This window comes from Dendrobates tinctorius, unplaced genomic scaffold, assembly GCF_039654945.1.
Source record: "Dendrobates tinctorius isolate UK_male_01 unplaced genomic scaffold, ASM3965494v1 ptg000107l, whole genome shotgun sequence".
In the NCBI taxonomy this organism is placed as follows: Eukaryota; Metazoa; Chordata; class Amphibia; order Anura; family Dendrobatidae; genus Dendrobates; species Dendrobates tinctorius.
In genome coordinates, this window is record NW_027361775.1 from 17,094,017 (window position 1) to 17,115,430 (window position 21,414).

General features: G+C 41.3%; 1 protein-coding gene across 3 annotated transcripts in view; it reads right to left on the minus strand.

Annotated features, from left to right (window-relative positions):
• Nucleotides 1-21,414, minus strand: part of DLGAP2 (DLG associated protein 2) — an 824,782-nt gene that overhangs the window by 583,996 nt on the left and 219,372 nt on the right. The window lies entirely within an intron of this gene.

Below are 21,414 nucleotides of genomic sequence, written 5' to 3' on the forward strand. Positions count from 1 at the left end.
AAATCTCGCTAGGGTTCCTCCGCCATGAGATTGGGGTCCTTGAAGTTAGGCCCTATACATATAATGGAAAAATGTGAAGGTGAAAGTAAAAGTGCTGAGGGGAAAGCAACAGTTGTGACTGACAGGGGCGGATTAGAGCAACGGCGCCAAAGACTCGCTGCTAAAGGGGCTGCACCACCACACACAACACAAAAACATTTCACAAACACCATACAAACATCACATAGACAGCACACATACACCAACCCACAAGCACAACACCCACCCACAAATACCAGAACATCACCCCATAAATACCACAAACACACCACACACACACGCATGCAAGGACCACACACGCATGCAAACACACTCAGATAGATGCACCCTATGCACACGGATGAACATTACTGAGCAGCAATATTGGTCAGGCGAAAAATGCCTCATAGTAAGATTGTCATTATTGCTTACTATACAGGGAGCTTTCATCACTGAAGCTGCTGAGGTAAAGTGAAAGCTGAGCTCTGATTGGTTGCTATGGGCAACTAGACAAGTCTGCCTGTGAGGTGGTTTTCATTACTGAGATGTGAACTCCTTCAGGTCATGGTAATACTGTGTGTGGGCTGCTCTATATTTACTATTCGTCCTACTACATCTCTTATCAGTGTCAGGTGAATACTAAAGGGTCATAATACTAAGGACTGGTTTTTAAAATGCCACCCAAAAAAAGACCATCTATTAGGCAAGTTCATCCAAATGCTAAGAAAGCAAAATTGTGTCAAAGAGCTGAGACAAGTGAACAACGTGACTCGCGGCTTGAAAAGAAACGGATGAGACAGGCTAAATGTAAGGCAGCTGAGACATCAGAGCAAAGGGAATGTTGTCTTCACAAGAATCGGATAAGACAGGCTGATGCAAGGAATATGGAAACATCTGAACAAAAGGATGAACAGTTGTAATAGTTTATACTACATAATATGTATTGAATATGTAAAATCAATAAAAATGTTGAAATTAAAAAAGTTGTTGTTCACATCAATGTTTCGACAAATTAGTAAAATGACAAAATAATAAAAATTTAAAGTGAAAAAAAAGTTTTACTGTAGCACTCTGAAAATGTCAATTTCAGGGTGACACTGAAAATTTTACTTTAGCTACCATAACCAACAATTTAACATTTTTCCACAAAAGAAGCAGCAGGTATTCTACTAGTTTGTTATAAATCACAAGGAGTAAGCAGAAGGTTCAGCCAGACTAAAAGTAAAGTCTCCTTTACACATCCGTACAAAACATATACTAAGTGGCGTAACTAGAGTCTGATTGGCCCCCGGTGAAATATTTGGACTGCAGTCCCCCATTTTAATTATATATACAGTACAGACCAAAAGTTTGGACACACCTTCTCATTCAAATAGTTTTCTTTATTTTCATGACTATGAAAATTGTAGCTTCACTCTGAAGGCATCAAAACTATGAATTAACACATGTGGAATTATATAATTAACAAAAAAGTGTGAAACAACTGAAAATATGTCTTATATTCTAGGTTCTTCAAAGTAGCCACCTTTTGCTTTGATTACTGCTTTGCACACTCTTGGCATTCTCTAGATGAGCTTCAAGAGGTAGTCACCGGAAATGGTTTTTACTTCACAGGTGTGCCCTGGGATAAGTGGGATTTCTTGCCTTATAAATGGGGTGGGGACCATCAGTTGTGTTGTGCAGAATTCTGGTGGATACACAGCTGATAGTTCTACTGAATAGACTGTAAGAATTTGTATTATGGCAAGAAAAAAGCAGCTAAGTAAAGAAAAACGAGTGGCCATCATTACTTTAAGAAATGAAGGTCAGTCAGTCCGAAAAATTGGGAAAACTTTGAAAGTGTCCCCAAGTGCAGTGGCAAAAACCATCAAGCGCTACAAAGAAACTGGCTCACATGAGGACCGCCCTACGAAAGGAAGACCAAGAGTCACCTCTGCTGCGGAGGATAAGTTCATCCAAGTCACCAGCCTCAGAAATCGCAGGTTAACAGAAGCTCAGATTAGAGATCAGGTCAATGCCACACAGAGTTCTAGCAGCAGACACATCTCTACAACAACTGTTAAGAGGACACTTTGTGCAGCAGGCATTCATGGTAAAATAGCTGCTAGGAAACCACTGCTAAGGACAGGCAACAAGCAGAAGAGACTTGTTTGGGCTAAAGAACACAAGGAATGGACATTAGACCAGTGGAAATCTGTGCTTTGGTCTGATGAGTCCAAATTTGAGATCTTTGGTTCCAACCTCCATGTCGCCATGTTGCGCGACGCAGAAAAGGTGAACAGATGGACTCTACATGCCTGGTTCCCACCGTGAAGCATGGAGGAGGAGGTGTGATGGTGTGGGGGTGTTTTGCTGGTGACACTGTTGGGGATTTATTCAAAATTGAAGGCATACTGAACCAGCATGGCTACCACAGCATCTTGCAGCGGCATGCTATTCCATCCAGTTCGCGTTTAGTTGGACCATCATTTATTTGTCAACAGGACAATGACCCAAAACACATCTCCAGGCTGTGTAAGGGCTATTTGACCAAGAAGGAAAGTGATGGGGTGCTACGCCAGATGACCTGGCCTCCACAGTCACCAGACCTGAACCCAATCGAGATGGTTTGAGGTGAGCTGGACCGCAGAGTGAAGGCAAAAGGGCCAACAAGTGCTAAGCATCTCTGGGAACTCCTTCAAGACTATTGAAAGACCATTTCCGGTGACTACCTCTTGAAGCTCATCAAGATAATGCCAAGAGTGTGCAAAGCAGTAATCAAAGCAAAAGGTGGCTACTTTGAAGAACCTAGAATATAAGACATATTTTCAGTTGTTTCACACTTTTTTGTTAATTATATAATTCCACATGTGTTAATTCATAGTTTTGATGCCTTCAGAGTGAATCTACAATTTTCATAGTCATGAAAATAAAGAAAACTCTTTGAATGAGAAGGTGTGTCCAAATGTTTGGTCTGTACTGTATATATATATATATATATATATCCTCAATCCTGATATATATGTCCCTCATCCTGGTATATGTCACCTGTTCTGCCACTGTTCATAGAAAAAAACCTATACTCACCAGGGGCATACATAGAAGTCATGGGCCCCATAGAAGAAGTATAATGCACTCCCAATAGTTTTTATATAGTATATGGCACAGTCTATAGTCCTCCTTATAGTATAATGCAGCCATCATAGTCCTCCATATAGTGTAATGCACCCCATAGTCCTCCTTTTAGCATGATGTACCCCATAGTCATCCATATAATATAATGCACCTTCCATATTCCTCCATATATTATAATGCACAGCCCATAGTCATCCATGTAGCATAATGCACAGCCCATGGTCATCCATGTAGTATAATGCATAGCCAATAGTCATCCATGTAGTAGTATGGCCACCGTGTACTCACTTATTAAAAAATAATAATAATAAATACTCACCTTCCCTCTACTCACCCCACCGCACGGCATCCTCTTCTGAAGCTAGCAGTTAACTTCATCATGCAAGCAATGGAAGCACATGATATTACTGCCATGTGCCCCCGGTCATGCTCATGCCGACATCAGCAGCTGGCCTCTGATTGGTCGGCGATGTGTACTGCCGTGCATGGACCCAGTGGGTCAGTGTGACGCAATATACTTCAGCTGAATATGTGCTGAATATTTGTTAGCGTCGGAGGGCCCCTCACCCGACTGGCACATTAACAGCAGTAAGCGCTGTGACTGCAGTAGGTACGCCCCTGCATGTATGTGAAAAAGAATATTGGTGTTATCAGTGTTTTCCATCAGGGTGTCATCCATGTGTCCATTTTTACAATCAATATGGTAATCAGTGTTTTTCTGGTATGGATAAAGAAAGAAACTACAAAGCTTCTCCTACACTTTGCAATATTAAACATGGAAGGCACACGGATGGCACATGGATGCTGTAGGATTAGGCAGACCATTCTTTGCAAAACTCGCAAAAGATACTTGGCACACATTTGATGCATTCATCAACATTGACTCTTTGCTCAACACAAACCTTCATCAGTCTACAAAAGAAAAAATGTAAGTAAATGTACAATAATAAGAAAACAGAACAGAATGTCATATGTATGCATCATAAAATGAAATTTGTGCAAGAGGATATACTTGTATCCATAAAACTCAGACATAAAGGAAAACCCAACCTAATATCATGTAATATTATGCTCAGCCTCTTAGAGTAAGCAGCGGAAAAGAAAAACAAGCAAAAACCAAAACGGAAAACCAAACATAGAAAAGGGGAAGACAAGTTAAAGAAAATCAAGACAATCAAAGAATATGTCTCCAAGGAATTTGAGGTGACAAGATCTCTGGATCATGGAGACAGGTAAGTGCGCACAGCGTGCTCAGGTGTGGAAATATTCTCTGTGTAGGGAAGAGACAGTGACATAATCGTCTGGTATACAGTGCATCTATGTCCCATAAGAGAAAATATCCAGGTGGGCAAAATAACACAGATGTCGGTGACAATGATGGAATTGAGTGTGCAACAACATTCAATAGCACATCAGAAAGATGAAATGGAAAAGCCCTCTGTACACACCATCTGGATGGTGGAAGACTGGGTGCTGCTAGAAAAGTCTGTGTCATCCACCACTTAGACGTTTAGCGCTGAAAGTATTCGTGCTGTCCAGGTTAAAAAGACCCGGGAATGCAGAGGGGTGTGTGGCTGGCCAGCCAATCAGGTGTAAGTAGGCGTGCCCAGCCGGGCAGTGAAGAAAGAAGATGCTCCCGGACTGACTGTGGTTGAATGTGCTCACCATCTCTGAAGAGATGACACTCAATCACATGGCAAAACCCTATGCACAAGTCTAGAGAAAGTCTAGTATATTCTTATATTCTTATCTCCAGGATCTTCCTATTGTGCCTGCTCAAGCTCATCTATATGTGCATACCCTAATGCCTTAAGGCCCCGTTACACATAACGATGTCCCAGCGATCCCACCAACGATCCGACATGGATGGGATTGCTGGGACATCGTTAGGCTGATCACTGGTGAGCTGTCACATAGACAGCACCTCCAGCGATCAGGACCAGTGAGCAAGCTGGTTTCTAATGTAAACATCGGGTATCCAGGAGCCGCGGCTCTTGGATACCCGATGTTCACCTTGGAAACCGGCGTACACGCTGGTTTCCAAGGTAAACATTGGGTATCTAAGAGCCGCGCGGTTCCTGGATACCCACTGTTTACCTTGGAAACCAGCGTGTACACCGGTTTCCAAGGTAAACATCGAGTATCCAAAAGCCGCGGCTCCTGGATACCTGATGTTTACATTAGAAACCAGCATACAGCGTCGCTGATCACTGGTCTCTTGCTGCCACACGCAGCGATGCGTGCTGGGCAGTGGGAGACCAGCGATTAAAAAATGGCCCAGGCCGATCAAGCACGATCAGCGATACCCGACAGGGGGGCCGGTCGCTGATCCCCGTCACACACAGTGATTTCACTGGTGAGATCGCTGTGGCGTCACAAAATCAGCGATCTCGCTAGCGAGATCGCTGTGTGTGATGGGGCCTTTAGACCACATACTAGGTTACTTGGAGCTAGTTCCCCTCCATTCTGGTCACTTATCGCACATCTGTTTTTGGTCCTTTTCTGCCACTCATTATTTACCAGCTAACTTCACCTATAGTAAGGAGTGCATTCTGCACTGCCTCTGGACTATAGTTACTCCTCTGCAATCTTGTCATCTGACTTATACCATGCGCCTCTAGCTGCGCTGTTAGGCACGCCCCCTCGTCACCGATTGGTTTATCACCAATACGTCTTCTTTCTGCCCTGCCTGCCTGGGCACACCTACTTACTTCTGGGTAATAACCGCGTGCTACATTGTGATAACCATTACATAACAGATTTGAGATTGACCTATTAGACAAGTTGCTTCAATTCAAATATTTCACTTTAAAGTCTTTAGACAGAGCCCTCTCATTCACATTGAAGAATATCTGTTAATAGAATTTATGTCTCATTTAGCTTCATGGCAAAAGTGGTAGCAGAAATAGAAACAGATGGAAAGTGTGGGTCTGGGAAAAGCAGAAGGCTCCAAATTAAACACTCACAAAGCTTTGTAAAGCATTAAGGAATACTTAGGGAAGCTTCATGAAGCTTTACAAAATATAGATAAATCCAATAAGTGCACAGTCCCCATAATCCTCTTTAGAATCAGTCTGAAGTCTCAGGGCTAGGTATCTCCACAGAGCAATAAAAGTGAAGTTGGATAGATGTATAAAACCATTATAAGAAAATATAATTATATTACACACCACTTGATCGAATGGGTTGACAATGCATCTCTAAGTAAATTGTACACCATGGAGCCATGTATCTCTAGAACCGCATTATGTAATATAACCCAGAACGGCTGCAGTACTGTCCAGTTTGCAGACTATAATGGCAGCAAGTTGCAGTCATTAGCTTTGTGACTTAAGGATTTCTGACAATTTTAAGAACTCATTTACATTCTCTCCATATTTAAATCTACTCTACTGTATCTCTGATCTATTAATCTATACCCTTCTATCCCATACTTGAATAGATATCTAATACTGCTGTCACAAAAAAACACATAAAAACAAGCGCTCACTTTATTTTAATTGATAAGGAAATTCAGGAAAAAAATTTGAAAGCTTATAGACACATTTGCATTCTCAAATTTCTTCCCAAATACAAAATTTACCAACTTTCTAAATATTTTTAATTTAAGATTGGGAGTGTGCTGCAATGTTTAACCCTGGGTCAGACGCATCTCTGGCACTCCCAAGATCAGGCGCAGTGCGCCTGACAGGCACAGGTTAGATAACCGTCTATAATATCTAATTTTCTCAATTTCCGGGCTCTAAAAGTAATCAGTGATCTTCATATGGATGTACTAAAAGATGCAAAAAAAAAGGACACAGATGCAAAAAAAAAAATTAACCATAAACATAATAAAAAAGTACCCAAATTTCACAACTACCACCAAATAGCCTCCAGTTTTCAGGGCATAACTATTACTAAACATTAAAATAAAGAAAAAAAACTTAATTGTAAGGCACTTAGATGCTAATGTAGTCATATTCACGCAGATTCAGACGTTAAAAGTTCAGCAGAGAAACGCATTGGTAAAGAGAAAAGCAAAGTTGTCAGATCATAGTATCACATCATATCAGAGATTATTATTACGAGTTGAGGCACAATGTGCCTGAGAGGCCATTTCTAAGAAAACAATTGTGATGAAAACCCCCCACTAAGTAGGAACCTTCAAAAGTGAGAACCTTCAGGCGCAATGAGCCTGAGAGGTCATACCTGCTCTTCTCAGGAACTGAATGGAGAGGGGTAAAACTGAGTGGAAGGGGTTTCAACCAGCACCTAAATATAGGAAGGTACTTGAAGGAGCAGAATACTCTGCGGCCTTGGATAGAAGGGGGAAAAAAATGTGTGAGCTGTGACTGTCAGGCCTATTGCGCCTGATGCAGAGTTAAGATTTAATTTGAAGTCTACTCTCTTCACTGGAATCTCTGTAATTACCTACATCAGGTGCTGATCATTGACTATAATGCTACAATTTGCTACTACTTCACATAGCTGATTGTCCTGCTGTTTTTGACATAGATCTGCAAGTTGCCTTTTTTATAGAGGAAGCGGTCTTGAACTTTAGCACCATCTATTGGAAGTATCAATACTAAAAGTCAATATGGACCCTTTAATAAGCCTTGCCGCATGACTTAGGATAAAAGCCAAACCAGAATCTCAATTTGCAAATAGGATGTTTTGGGGGTGTTGCACCTCATCAGTGCAAGGTATGAGATCTGATTTGGCTAGGTCAGAAGCTTAAGACTTGGATCTAAGGTGTCACGCTCCACAAAATCGAAACGTTACCCCTTGGATCCCTGACATAGATCTGACATAATATTGCTTATGGCTATACTTTTCTCAGTGTTACAGATAGTAGAAAGGAGAAAGAGCAGGAAATACACAGCAAATCAGAGTGCGGAGAGGGAGAAAAATGGTAAATGAACTGAGTCATTCAAAACCACAACTTGCTCCTAAAAAAACAAGCACTCATACAGCTACAGTGGATATAAAAAAAAGTCTACAACTATTGTTAAAAATACCAGGTTTTTGACATAAAATTAAAAAAAAACAAACCAAGATGAATCATTTCAGAACTTTTTCTATCATGCATGTCATCTATAATCTATACAATTCAATTGAAAAATAAACTGGACTCTTTTCTGGTGGACATAGAAAAAGAAAGAACAAATATAATGGAGATGCTTAAATATACACAACCTTAAACTAATACTGTTTAGGTCCCCTTTAAATTGATAACAGCATACAGTATTATTAAACGGCTTATGGGTGACATTAAAAATGGAAAAAGATTTGTTACATTATAAATACCTGGCATTTTAATAGGGGTGTGTAGACTTTTAATACCCAATCTATGGCGATGGAAAAATTAAAAAAAAAAGTTATGACCCTTTGAAGAGGGGGAGAAAATAAGCCAGTGCAAAAATGAAAATTGGCTGTGAGAAGCAAGGGGTTAAACCATGGGTCAATTGGTTGCTTCTCTTTACCACAGCATGCATCTCCTAAGCATTATTGGCTGGATTGTATTTCAATGTCCTGGCACCTCTGAGGCACCTTAGGGCTAAGTTCACATGAACATATATAAAATCACCATAATTTTGTCCAGGAAAAAAAAGCAATTTTGACCTCAACTGTTATCCCATTTGTATGGCATCCATTTTTATACATGAGCCGTTATTAACATTTACAGCACCAAATATAGTTTCTTGTGTTAATTTCAATGTTTCCGTAAAAATCGGATGCTATATGGTTGGCTCGAATGTCATCTGATTTTTTTTGCGCACCCATAGAATTGACAGAAACTAGTACATCCTGCGATTTTCATGTGCAGATTGAGTTAATAAAAAAATAAAAATGCTCTTCTGAACAGCCCTATTGAATAAGATTGGTCTGAGTACTGTCAGTTTTTCCGACCATAATTTCATTGTAAGGGGAGGTGCTGAGGAGCATATTTTCAGTTCGCGTATGATCCGATAAAACATCCAATGTTATGCTATGTGGCTGTGCACATATAAGATTTCTTCCTCGAACTGGCTCGCTACATGCCAGAGTTGGATCCAATATTCGGCAATTGAAGTCAAGTAGTACGTGAAAACCATCGCACTGCACGGATGACATATGAGTGCAGTCTTATTTCCATGGACTGACACAATGGAGAAGATTGAGAAATGTTTTTCTCCATCCTCTCCACATCCAAGAGAATTGGATCACACTATGATCAAACTCTAATCAGAGTGTGATTAGCATAATCAGACTGATGCTCTCGGATGAGTGAATGCACGGTCATCTGCAATGGACCAAAGACTGCCATGCCATTACCTTGCTAAGGCCGGGGTCACACTTGTGAGTGTGATTCGAGAAACTCGCACAAGTCTCTTGCGTCAATACCTGGCACTGCCGCGAGCACTCGGGACCGGAGTGTGCGGCTGTATGTATTTTTATGCAGCCGCACACTCTGGTTCGAGTGTCGGCGGCAGTGCCAGGTATTGATGTGAGAGACTTGTGCGAGTTTCTCGCATCACACTCACAAGTGTGACCCCGGCCTAAGGAATTACTTCCAACCACTAACAGCTCTGTATGTTTAGTGTTGTACAACCAAAAAAAAAAAAAAATAAGTATCAAGTGTAATTATGTCACATAAAAAGGTGTGAACTTTCGACCATCGTCTCCTCTCCAATTTTATAGTTTCAAAATGTATTGCTTGTGGTGTTTATGCAAAATTTTGTATCTTTTTACCCTTTTGTTGATTTAAACCCCAGTTCATTATTTGTGGAGTTTATAGTCACTTTTTTATGCCAAATTCTTCAAAATGGTGCACGTGGTTCATGAATTTTGTGCAGAGTAAAGAGTTTTTATTTCCATCTTTAACCTTATGTTTTGGTGAAAAAAATCACACATTTTGCAAAATAGCACAAAATTGTGCCAAAATATCTGCCATACATAAAAATTACTCCAGGGGACCTCATTTGTAATAAGGTCACAAATGACTAATCAGGTGAAAAAATGTGGTACTGTAATCCAAAACTCTGCTCATAATAGCAAACAAAAAAACAAACACTTAAAATATTATCTTTAAAAATTGTGCAAAATAAAAGAGTAATTAGGCTCAAATGAGAAATAAGTGAGAAACATAAAAAAGACAAAAGAAAAGCACAAATGCAATGATGAATCAGACCCTTAATTTCCCAAAAAGTAAAAAAAAAAAATTTCCAGATTTATTAAGGGGTATTGGCCTTTTTAAAAATCTTGGCACCCCTTTAGCCAGTGGGCCAAAGATTTGGCAAAATAAACACCAGTTTGATAAATTCTTGTCTCTGCATTTTCACATTGAGAACGCAGAAGTTGTAAAAAATATCCCACTGTCTGTCCATAACAATGAAAAGAGGCAGCACAATTGTGTGCCGCTGCGATTCTGAACGTGCAGTCAACATAGGGGTTAGCATGCATTAAATAGTGAAAAACTTGAAAGATCCACAGACTATTGAAGATTACATCGTTTTCAAGGAACGTGTATGGGCCCCGATTCATCAAAGTGTTTACGCCAGAGAACTGATGTAACAAACAAGTTAAAAATAATTTATGCAACATGGAGTTGAGCACAAAAATTTTGATTGTGGACGTTTTAGTGCCGCTACGCCAACAAATTGGGTGGAGCTGGGGAGAAGCCCCGGCAGGACTGGATGTGGCTCCTTCCCAGTGATTCCCCTCTGTATATAGCTCTGTATACATTTTGTTTGCATGTTGCTGTTTTTTCTACATTTGACTTGATAACATCATATTTTTTAGCCTGATGTATCTTGACTAATGAATTACATACATAATAGCTCTGGTGCCTTTTCTTTGTGCAAGGAATAATTCCACTTACATTACTGTACATTGAAATCCAAATGGCTTTTGAGACACAGATACTTTAGAATATGTATGACATTGAAAATGACTTCCCAGTCACAATGCTTAAATAACAGAGCAGGGAATAGGGCACCATAAATAATATTAACATCAGAGTCCATGGATGGCAAGAATAACACGACAAGATACAGGGCAAAGGGCAGCTAAGACTGAAGTTTATTCTTGGTTGGCAGTGAAAACCAGCAGCCGTTGCTGAGACTGGTACAGGGATAAAGGTGAAATAAAAAAATGAAAAGGTTGGATGACTAGATAGACACAAACCTTTTTAATGTCATGCTGCTTTCTTAAATCATTATTGAATGCAACAGAAGCAGGCACACTTATAGCTTTTAACTCCTAATTTCATATCAGGTATTTTTGCAATGTAACCAGTTCAGGATTGGGCCATTTTCTTCCCTTCCTGACTGAGCACATTTTGGGGCTATTTTGTATATGTGCTTTTTAATGCCTCTAAAAAAAAATTCTCATTTAGGTATTCAAATTTTTTACCTCTTTGTTTCACAATGCATGGGGCTTACTTTTTATGTAATTTTTCATATTCCTGTTTTTACTAAGATCAGGAGTAATAGGTAGTAGAAAATAAATGTAATGACATAGAAGATAAATGTCTATTATTTACAGCAAAAGACTGTTAAGAAAACACTGTAAATTGCCTTTTCCCTTTTTCCATATAAATTATTTTTATATACTGGGTGGGGTAGGGATAGAAACTGTGATTTTCTTTTTCTTTAGTTTTTTTACTACAGTATATACTCAAGTATAAGCTGAGATTTTCAGCCCTTTTTTTAGGCTGAAAGTGCCCCTTTCGGCTTATACTAATGTCGGGGGTTGGCGGGGGAGGGGGAGCGCGGCTGTCAGATCATACTCACCCTCTCCTGGTGCGGTATCTGCAGCCCCTGCTTCTGAGATGAATAACCAAAAGAAAACCAAAAAATTGGGATGAAAATTATTATGCGTGACAATTAATTAATATAAATAAATTATATTCAAGCACACTTTTATTTACAATTCGTAAGTGACTAGTCACTGAGAAATATAAGAATATTCAAAAAATCCCAAAATAAGACAATAGAGGATTGTAATGTGTCAAAAAATATATAGTGAAGTTTATTAATCACAAAATATACAAGTGACAACAGTGTACATGGGTATACAGATACAATGGGGCTTCAAAATTAAAAAAGAGAGAGAGAGATGGTGCAAGAATAATACTATCCAATTGATCAAAATGACTATAGATACAGAGTCAGTGTCTCAGCAATGCCAGATGATTGTCACATAAATTAATAGATTCAATCTATGTATAGTCTTGTTATTTATGAGACACAAAAAAGGCTCACAAGTGCAGTGATCAGGTAAAAAAATCTTATACACCTAGACAGAGAAGAAAGAAAATTGTCCCACTGAGTGACCCACATGTGCAAAACCGCAATGAGTATAAGCTGATAGTGACGGCACAATGAATGCCTCTTTACAAAAAGCATATAGTCTCATAGCAAAGCAGAGGCTCAAATCTGTTGTATGTCAGGGTTAATTGCCTTCAGATATAGTGCTACAGAGAAGAGTCTCAAATAGTACAAGAGTATACAGTCTCATAATAAAACGGAGGCTCTAATCTGTTAAATGACATAAGAGCATATTAGCCTTACAAGTGAGAGTGGGGTAAATTACCTTCGGACATGATGCGGTATATTTGGATGCAGGAGACAGGTGGGGCACGCTAAGCCTCGATGCGCGTTTCACCACGCCTCCTGATGAAACCACAGGATAACATATTTAGTGCGCTCCCTCTGCCTGAACAGTCTCTGCAGTGAGCCGGAAGACAGAGCTGCACGTGGTGGTAGAAGGAGGACAGGTGAATATTGCAGGTGCCGGGGCCCTGACACTGGTATCTGGGTCCTATAGCACGCCGGTGTCCCCGCCTGCTCAGGACACCAGCACCTGGCCCCCAGTGATGAGAGGTGAGTATGTCATTTTTTTATTGCAGCAGCAGCATATGGGGCATATTATTTTATGAGTCATCTTATGGGGCCATAACCTTTATGGATCAGCATATGGGGCATATTCTATGGAGCATCTTATGGAGCCATAACCTCTATGGAGCAGCATATGGGGCATATTCTGTGGCGCATCTTATGGGGCCATGACCTCTATCGAGCAGCATATGGGGCTTATTCTGTGGAGCATCTTATGGGGCCGTAACCTTATGCATTATATGGAGCATCTTATGGGGCCATCAACCTTTATGGAGCAGCATATGGGGCATATTATTCTATGGAGCATCTTGTGGGGCCATCATTAACCTTTGTGCAGCATTATATGGGGCATATTTTAATATGGAGCATCTTATGGGGCCATTAATAACCTTTGTGCAGCATTATATGGGGTGTATTTTTGTATGGAGCATCTTATGGGGCCCATCATGAACTTTATGGAGCATTATATGGGGTTCCTGATTCAATATGGATTGTCAAAACAATTAACCTACTAATGTCTCAATTCATTTTATTTTTATTGGTATCTATTTTTATTTTTGAAATTTACCAGTAGCTGCTGCATTTTCCACCTTCGGCTTATACTCGAGTCAATAAGTTTTCCCAGTTTTTTGAGGCAAAATTAGGGGCCTCGGCTTATACTCAGGTCGGCTTATACTCAAGTATATACTTTTTTATTTTATTGTTTACATTTATTTCACACACTGTGCTCTTCTGGGGGCGTTATAACATATTAATACATTCATTTTACTGCTCATTTCCCTTGTAACTGGAGTTGGTATATTAACCTCATTTACAGGGGAAACTCATCTGCCTGCTTGCATAGCAGATCTGACTCGGTCTCCAAGGACCTAGCAGTTCGTATTCCGAGTCCAGAGGAAGAAGCACTATCAGTGCTTCCTAATCTGTATAGCTAGCTCAGTTTGTGTATAAAGTGTTCGAGAAGATAATCATGGTAATAAACCATTTTTACCTTCTCAATTGGCAGTCCAACTGTCTGATAGACAGCTTCCCACCCCATCAACTGAACAATCATGTGCAGACTGGTTACTCTGGATTGACAGTTTAGAATGAAAGTGTAAACTATGAACTGCTGGGATGTTTATAGCCTAAGGGCAGTAGTCCAGAGGTAAAAAGGGTACTTAATTGCATTCATTTTGCTAAAAATAATTTTTGCAATTGGCCTTCAATAAAAATTTTGCACCATTTGGCTTTTACAGGCTCTTTGTTTATATTCAACGTTAATGTAGTCTCTGGTCTGAAAGGAGCTAAGAAAAAGACAGATAAAAGAGTTACAATTGCCTCATCATACTGTGATAGATTGCTGATTGATGGATTCTTAGTTTAAAAACTCATGGCTTTTTTAGCTAGAAAAGAAAAATTTGTATATGTCGCTATCCTTTGAGATGCGCAACTTTTTAATGTTTTTTTTGCACGGTGAGCTGACATTTACTGATATAATTTTTCAGTACGCGCAACTTTTTGAGCGTTATTTATTCCAGTTTTTTGGAGGTGTGAGAAGATAAAAAAAAAAACAGTTCAGGCATTTTGATGAATTTTTTCTTTGCGGTTTTTACCATATGAGTTTTTTGGAGGCGGAGATAACAAATACATTTGTTTTATTTCCTTATTTTAAATTGGGAAAAAGTAGAGTGATTCAAATGTTTGATTTAAAAAAAAAAAAAAAAAAAAAAAAACTTTTTTAACCATCATTTATAGGGAGCTTGAACCTGCAATCGATTCATCGCTCGTACTATAATAATAATAATAATAATAATAAATAATAAATATTATTTCTATAGCGCCAACATATTCCGCAGCCCTTTACATTTCAGAGGGGACTTGTACAGACAATAGACATTACAGCATAACAATAATCACATAGATTATAACAAATACCAAGAGGAATGAGGGCCCTGCTCGCAAGCTTACAATCTATGAGGAAATAAGGGGAGACACGAAAGGTGGGTGGTAACAGTTGCCCTGATTGTATGGACCAGCCATAATGTTAAGTGTGTAACAGTACAGACACAGAGGGCTAATGGATGCATAAAGCATGTGGGAACATGATGCGGGAAACCTAGTTATGGTACTACTGTATATTGCAGTATATACTGAGCTCAATGATGACACAACTACTGCAAAACCTTTTTGTTAGATTTTCCACCCAAACCACCAAGGACAGACAGTATATCAAGTTGATGGCTCTCTCAAAGGTCTTTTTACATACAATGAGACCAATGAACATTTGTACAATCAGTCTGCATACAGTTAGCGCATTGACTCAGCACATACCCTGTTTACACGGGAGGACAATAACAATTTTTTAAATGAAATGGAGGAGAGGTTTTTAGGGTATGTTTCCATGGTCATTAAACGCTGCGGGTTGGACATTGTGTACATCCGCTGCGGGATGGACGCTGTGTACATCCACAGCGTCAACCCCCAGCGGACAGATGTTACAGCATAGTGGATGGGATTACTTGAAATCCCTTGCCCACTATGCATGCACAGACGCCTCTGGCTTACCTGTGGAGACGGACATGCGGCACATCTTTCCAGACCGCATCATGCCAATTTATGTAGCGGAGACACTGTCTCCGCTGCAAAAATTATCCATAGACTTTCATTAGATGCGATAAAACCGCATTAGATTCCTAGTCACATGCGTATTAAGTGCAGGAATGCAGCTTACTACGCATGTGTACCAATTTAAATAATGGTAAATCTTGTGACACAGCCAGAAGTACACGACACAGGAAGTGAAGGAAAGCACAGAGAGAGGGCCCCTCTTTTTTAATAAATAAATAATAATTTTTAAAAAAATGGCTTGGGGTTTCCCTATATTTGTTTACCAGCCAGAGTATAGCAGACTACTGGGACTGGTATTTCAGGCTGGTAAGGATCCAATATATCCATGAACCTTTCCAGTCTGATAATACCAGGCTGCAGCAGTCTGCTTACTTTGGATGGTTAGCAAAAATAGTGGGATCCCCTCCAAAAAAAATAGCGTGCGGTCCTGTAATGTCACGGGTGACTGGATACTCCGCCTCCAGCAGGGTGAATTTCTATGACACCTTTGATCCTGGATACACCGCCTCCAGCAGGACGAATTTAAGCAATGAAACCTGCAGCTGGATACACCGCCTCCAGCAGGCGAATTTCAATAGTTACACGTGTATCTGGATACACCGCCTCCAGCAGGAAGAATTTACAGAGATAAGGGAAACACCAGGGAAACCGATACAATGGAGGGCCCTACAATAGGGAACGGGGACGTGGAGACCTCCTGCACTCCCCTGAGTTAGTGTCTCTACACTCCTGACGGTCCCTAGGCAGGTTCCACACCTGGCGACGAGCAGGATACCTAAAAACCCTAGCTCGCCCTGCACCTATCCCTTTCTAATGAATTGGACGGGGCAGTGTTATGAATGGGTCACCGAGGAGGAAAAAACCTAAAAATGCTAAGCCCAGAAAAACCAGAGAGGTTGGTAACTATGCAGATTGCAGATCCCTGATCTTACCACACAACTAGAAGCAGCCGTGGAGCGTGCCTACGATGAACCTAGACGCCTCGTCACGGCCGGAGGACTACATAAGCCTAAAGCAAGAAAAGGGAAAACTAACTGCCCCAGAGCAGACCTCAAAGGAATAGACAGCCCCCACACATGTATTGACGGTGAAACAAGATGAAAACACAAACACAGGCAGGAAAATAGGCTGAGCAAACGATGGGGCCCAAACTAACTAGAAAGGAGAGGAAAGGAAAGACACTGTCTGCAATCTGCAAAAAACCCTACAAAAATAATGTCCAACACTTCTGATAGCAAAAATAACCCTGAAGTCACTAGACTTCTACCACTATATCAGCACTCTGAAATATTCTGAGACAGAGCAAAAAAGAGGCCAAATAAGTGACAAAAAAGATAAATAAGAGTGGAAATACAGCACATCCCAAGCCAGGGCTGGCTGACCACAAAAAACTGAATAGACCAACAAAATCAAGTGTGAACATTAACAGAGAAACTTAGCTTGAGCTGACTGGAACAGAGCTGAGAACCAAGACCTGACAAGCAAGAAGTATCACCAGCAACTGAATAGGGCATCGACTGCCTTAAATCCAATCTGGGACTCCTGAAGTCCAATCGTCATCCTCATTCTCAGGTGGCAGATCACCACCGATCAAATCAGCCTCAGTACCTTCTGTTACCACCAGAGGGAGTCTGGAAGGAGAACTCACAACTGGTGAACAAAAGAATGAACTCACAACAGGGCAGAAACTAATCCCACCACTGCACTAAAACACACATAAGGAAAGTTACAAACAGGGAAAAACCACTTAGCTTTGCTCTGTTACTATTGCTCCCAGCAACAGAGTCCAGCACCTGCGTGCAGCTTTCCTCCTGAATAGCTGCTACTTCACCAACACTCTGTCAGAGCTGCAAGGAACTCCTCACTGTTGCTCCTTCCACACCAGGACTCTGACTGAGCTGCAAGGAACTCTTCTCTAGCTCCTTCCTCCACCAAGGATGGTTGGAAATGACCAATATCACCAACAGTGAGTGAGACCACCTGACTCTCCTTTATAGGCAAGAGCCAGAGCCATAACACCTGCTAGTGATTCTCGTATAATAATACTAGCCACCACAGGGGGCAAACTAGGACTAAAGACACCACTGTGTAATGACCCTAATGGCCATCGGGGGCAAAACTAACTTTAAGCAAACAGATTAAATGAAAAAAAAAAGTTACATGTGCTTTTATCTGTCACAATCCATCATGGATCGTGACAGGTCCACCCTATTTTTTGCTAACCAGCCAAGGAAAAAGAAGGCAGCTGTGGCCTGGTATTCTCAGGCTGGTGAGGATAGTATAGAGGTTAGCATAGGATAATAGTGGGTTTAGATTAGTGGGGCACATTAGAGATAGGGAATAGGATTATTAGCTTAGGTTTAGTTAGCATAGGGGTATTCCAGTAGGGAGGAGCTACAGAGCAGTGCAGCATAAAGCAGGGGATATAGAGAGGGACTTCCTGGTTAAGTCTCAGTGCAGTCAGAATGCAGCAGAGAACAGTGATAACCTGCCAGCTGTGAGGATAAAGCTGCTATGGCAGGAAAGGGCCCCAGGCAGAGGGATGTGCTAGCAGTCACCACCTTCAACAGATACCGACCCCAAGAGGATCCGGGGCCTCTGGTCGGCATTAGGTACAGCTGAGAGTGAGCCTTCTACCTTCTCTCCTACTGAGACAGGATGAGGGGAGTGGAAAGAAGCTGGTGGATCCAAAGGCACGGGCGATGCAGATGGGACAGGGACTGTCCGAAGGGGCTGGGATGGTTAGACGAGACAGAGATTAACAGGTGGGACAGAGATTGTCCAGAGGGGCAAGATGGCCAGGAGAAATGAAGACTGCCAGGGAAAGCGTCAGGACTGCCATTGCATAGAAACTGTGCTGCACTTGTAATGAAAACCCTGTCATTAAGTAAAGTTGAATTGTTGATCATGGATATGGAGTTTGGAGTGATTTGTGAGATCTGTGGATCTGAAGCAAGCCGGAGAGACAGAAGACGAGAGGACTCCAGCAACTGAAGTGAGTGTCCTCCTGCACACACAGTAGGAGGGACATTGTATCTCATCTGTGAGGCACCTTACAAGCTGTTACACGGTTTCAGCAAGTTTAGTGCAGCTGCTGTGATGTCACACTATGACATCATAATATGATGCTTTTACAAGCATTATTCACATTCATTCACTGCAACAAACACTGGTTAAAATATAGGAAGCAAGATCTTCCTGACATCTGGTCCTCGCCTGCAGCTTCAAACAAATAATGTAGGTGCAGGTCTCTGCTATGGAAGATCATTATGCCATAAACGCTATAACATGTCTAATAAAAATATCATATAATTAGTATTATTAACTAGACTGTTAAGGTATTTATATCAGTCCTGCTCACAGCTGTGCCAAGGTTATTTCAGATTATTCTGTTATGGAGTGTTTTCCCCATCAATATCCGTGCTTTCTCCTATAGTGGAGGTGTGAGATTTTTTTTTTACTTTGTAATATTGATCTGTTTTACCGTAGGATTAATTAATTTTACAGGTTTCCAGAGAGTGCTGTTTAGTTCACCCTACTCTACGTGCCTCTTAGAGCTTAACAGATCACAGGCGGATGAGCACCACGCTCCTGAGCGACAATGACAAAACGTTTGGGCCTAAGCTGCTTTATGAATCTAGACTGGACAAACCCCAGATCAATAAAAAGTAGAATAATATGTTTAATGAAAAATGGAAAAACACCAGGTCAATATTTAGTAAATGGAATGACACAAGGGTTAATAATGTATAATGACCCTTATTGAATTCTTCATCAAACTATTGCTAATTCTACTTTTTATAAAACAAATGACCTATGCAAAGGTTGCAATTGGGTTAAATTATTCATACAGGCCATCCCTGATCACAGCAGCATGGATATGAAATTACTGGTATTGAAAGGTAACTTCACATCTCAGATAGAGAGACGAGTTTGGGAGTACAAATTTATGACGAACTTTGACACTCTCAGTGCTGGAATGAATGTGTCGCATGGATTTATGTCTTTTTACATCAATTAAGGAATTTCCTTTTAAAACCTTGCAGGGCAACACAGAACTAGACCCCAATCAGAGGACCATAAAACATCCAGACTCCTTATCTATGAACTGGTCCAATGTTTATATTTATGTTTCTCCCTCTCCCATATTGATAGTTCTGCTTCACGTCACTTGTCTTATCTATTGCATTTTTTCTAGGCTGTATTGTGCATAAATATGTGACTTCAGATTTTGTATTAGTCTAGCCTGATGAAGAGACCTGAGTAGTCTCGAAAGCTTGCAATGTATTACCATCTTTTCAGTTAGCCATTAAAAGGTATCAACTACTGAGGACTCTCAATCCTGAATATTTTTCATACAGGCCATTAATCCAAATTACAAATACTGAACAACTTCCCATGCATCTTCTCAAATCAGGTGATACATATGGCCCATACTGTATAATGTCACATCTAGCACAATTCAGCACACATAAAACCTCCTTAATTAAGCAGAGAGAGTGTAAAAGGAGAGTTCCTTATTCCTTTGCCAGGAGGGAGGTGTACTGGCTGCATTGTAAGAGAGGTGTACCTGCTGCATTGTGAGGGAGGTGCAGAGGCTGCAATGCTCTCATTGTGAGGAAGCTGTACTGGATGCATTGTCAGGAAGGTGTACTGGCTTCATTGTGAGGGTGGTGTACCAGCTGCATTGTGAGGGAGCTGTACAAGCTGCAATGTGAGGGAGGTGTACCAGATGCATTGTGATAGACGTGTTCTGGCCACATTGTGAGGGAGGTGTAGAGGCGCAATGCTCCCATTGTGAGGAAGGTGTACCAGATGCATTGTCAGGAAGTTGTACTGGCTGCATTGGGAGGGTGGTGTACTGGCTGCATTGTTAGGGAGGTGTACTGGCTGCATTGTTAGTGAGCTGTACTGGCTGCATTGTTAGGGAGGTGTACCAGATGCATTGTGAGGGAGTTGTACTGGCTGCATTGTGAGGGAGGTGTATTGGTTGCATTGTGAGGGAGGTGTATCGGCTGCATTGTTAGGGAGGTGTACCGGTTGCAGTGTTAGGGAGGTGTATTGGTTACATTTTGAGGGAGGTGTATCGGCTGCATTGTGAGGGAGGTGTACAGGCTGCATTGTGAGAGGTGTGGTGGCAGCAATTCTCTCATTGTGAGGGAGATGTACCGGATGCATTGTGAGGGAGTTGTACTGGCTTCATTGTGAGGAAGGTGTACCGGCTGCATTGTGATAGACGTGTTCCGGCCACATTGTGAGGGAGGTGTAGAGGCGCAATGCTCCCATTGTGAGGGAGGTGTACCAGATGCATTGTCAGGAAGTTGTACTGGCTGCATTGTGAGGGTGGTGTACAGCTGCATTTTGAAGATGGTGTACTGGCTGCATTGTTAGGGAGGTGTACTGGCTGCATTGTTAGGGAGGTGTACCAGCTGCATTGTGAGGAAGGTGTACCGGCTGCATTGTGAGGGAGTTGTACTAGCTGCATTGTGAGGGAGGTGTATTGGTTGCATTGTGAGGGAGGTGTACCGGTTGCAGTGTTAGGGAGGTGTATTGGTTACATTGGTTACATTGTGAGGGAGGTGTATCGGCTGCATTGTGAGGGAGGTGTACAGGCTGTATTGTGAGAGGTGTGGCGGCTGCATTGTAAGGGAGGTGTAGAGGCTGCAATGCTCTCATTGTGAGGGAGGTGTACTGGATGCATTGTGAGGGAGTTGTACTGGCTATATTGTGAGGAAGGTGTACCGGCTGCATTGTGATAGACATGTTCCGGCCACGCTGTGAGGGAGGTGTAGAGGCGCAATGCTCCCAT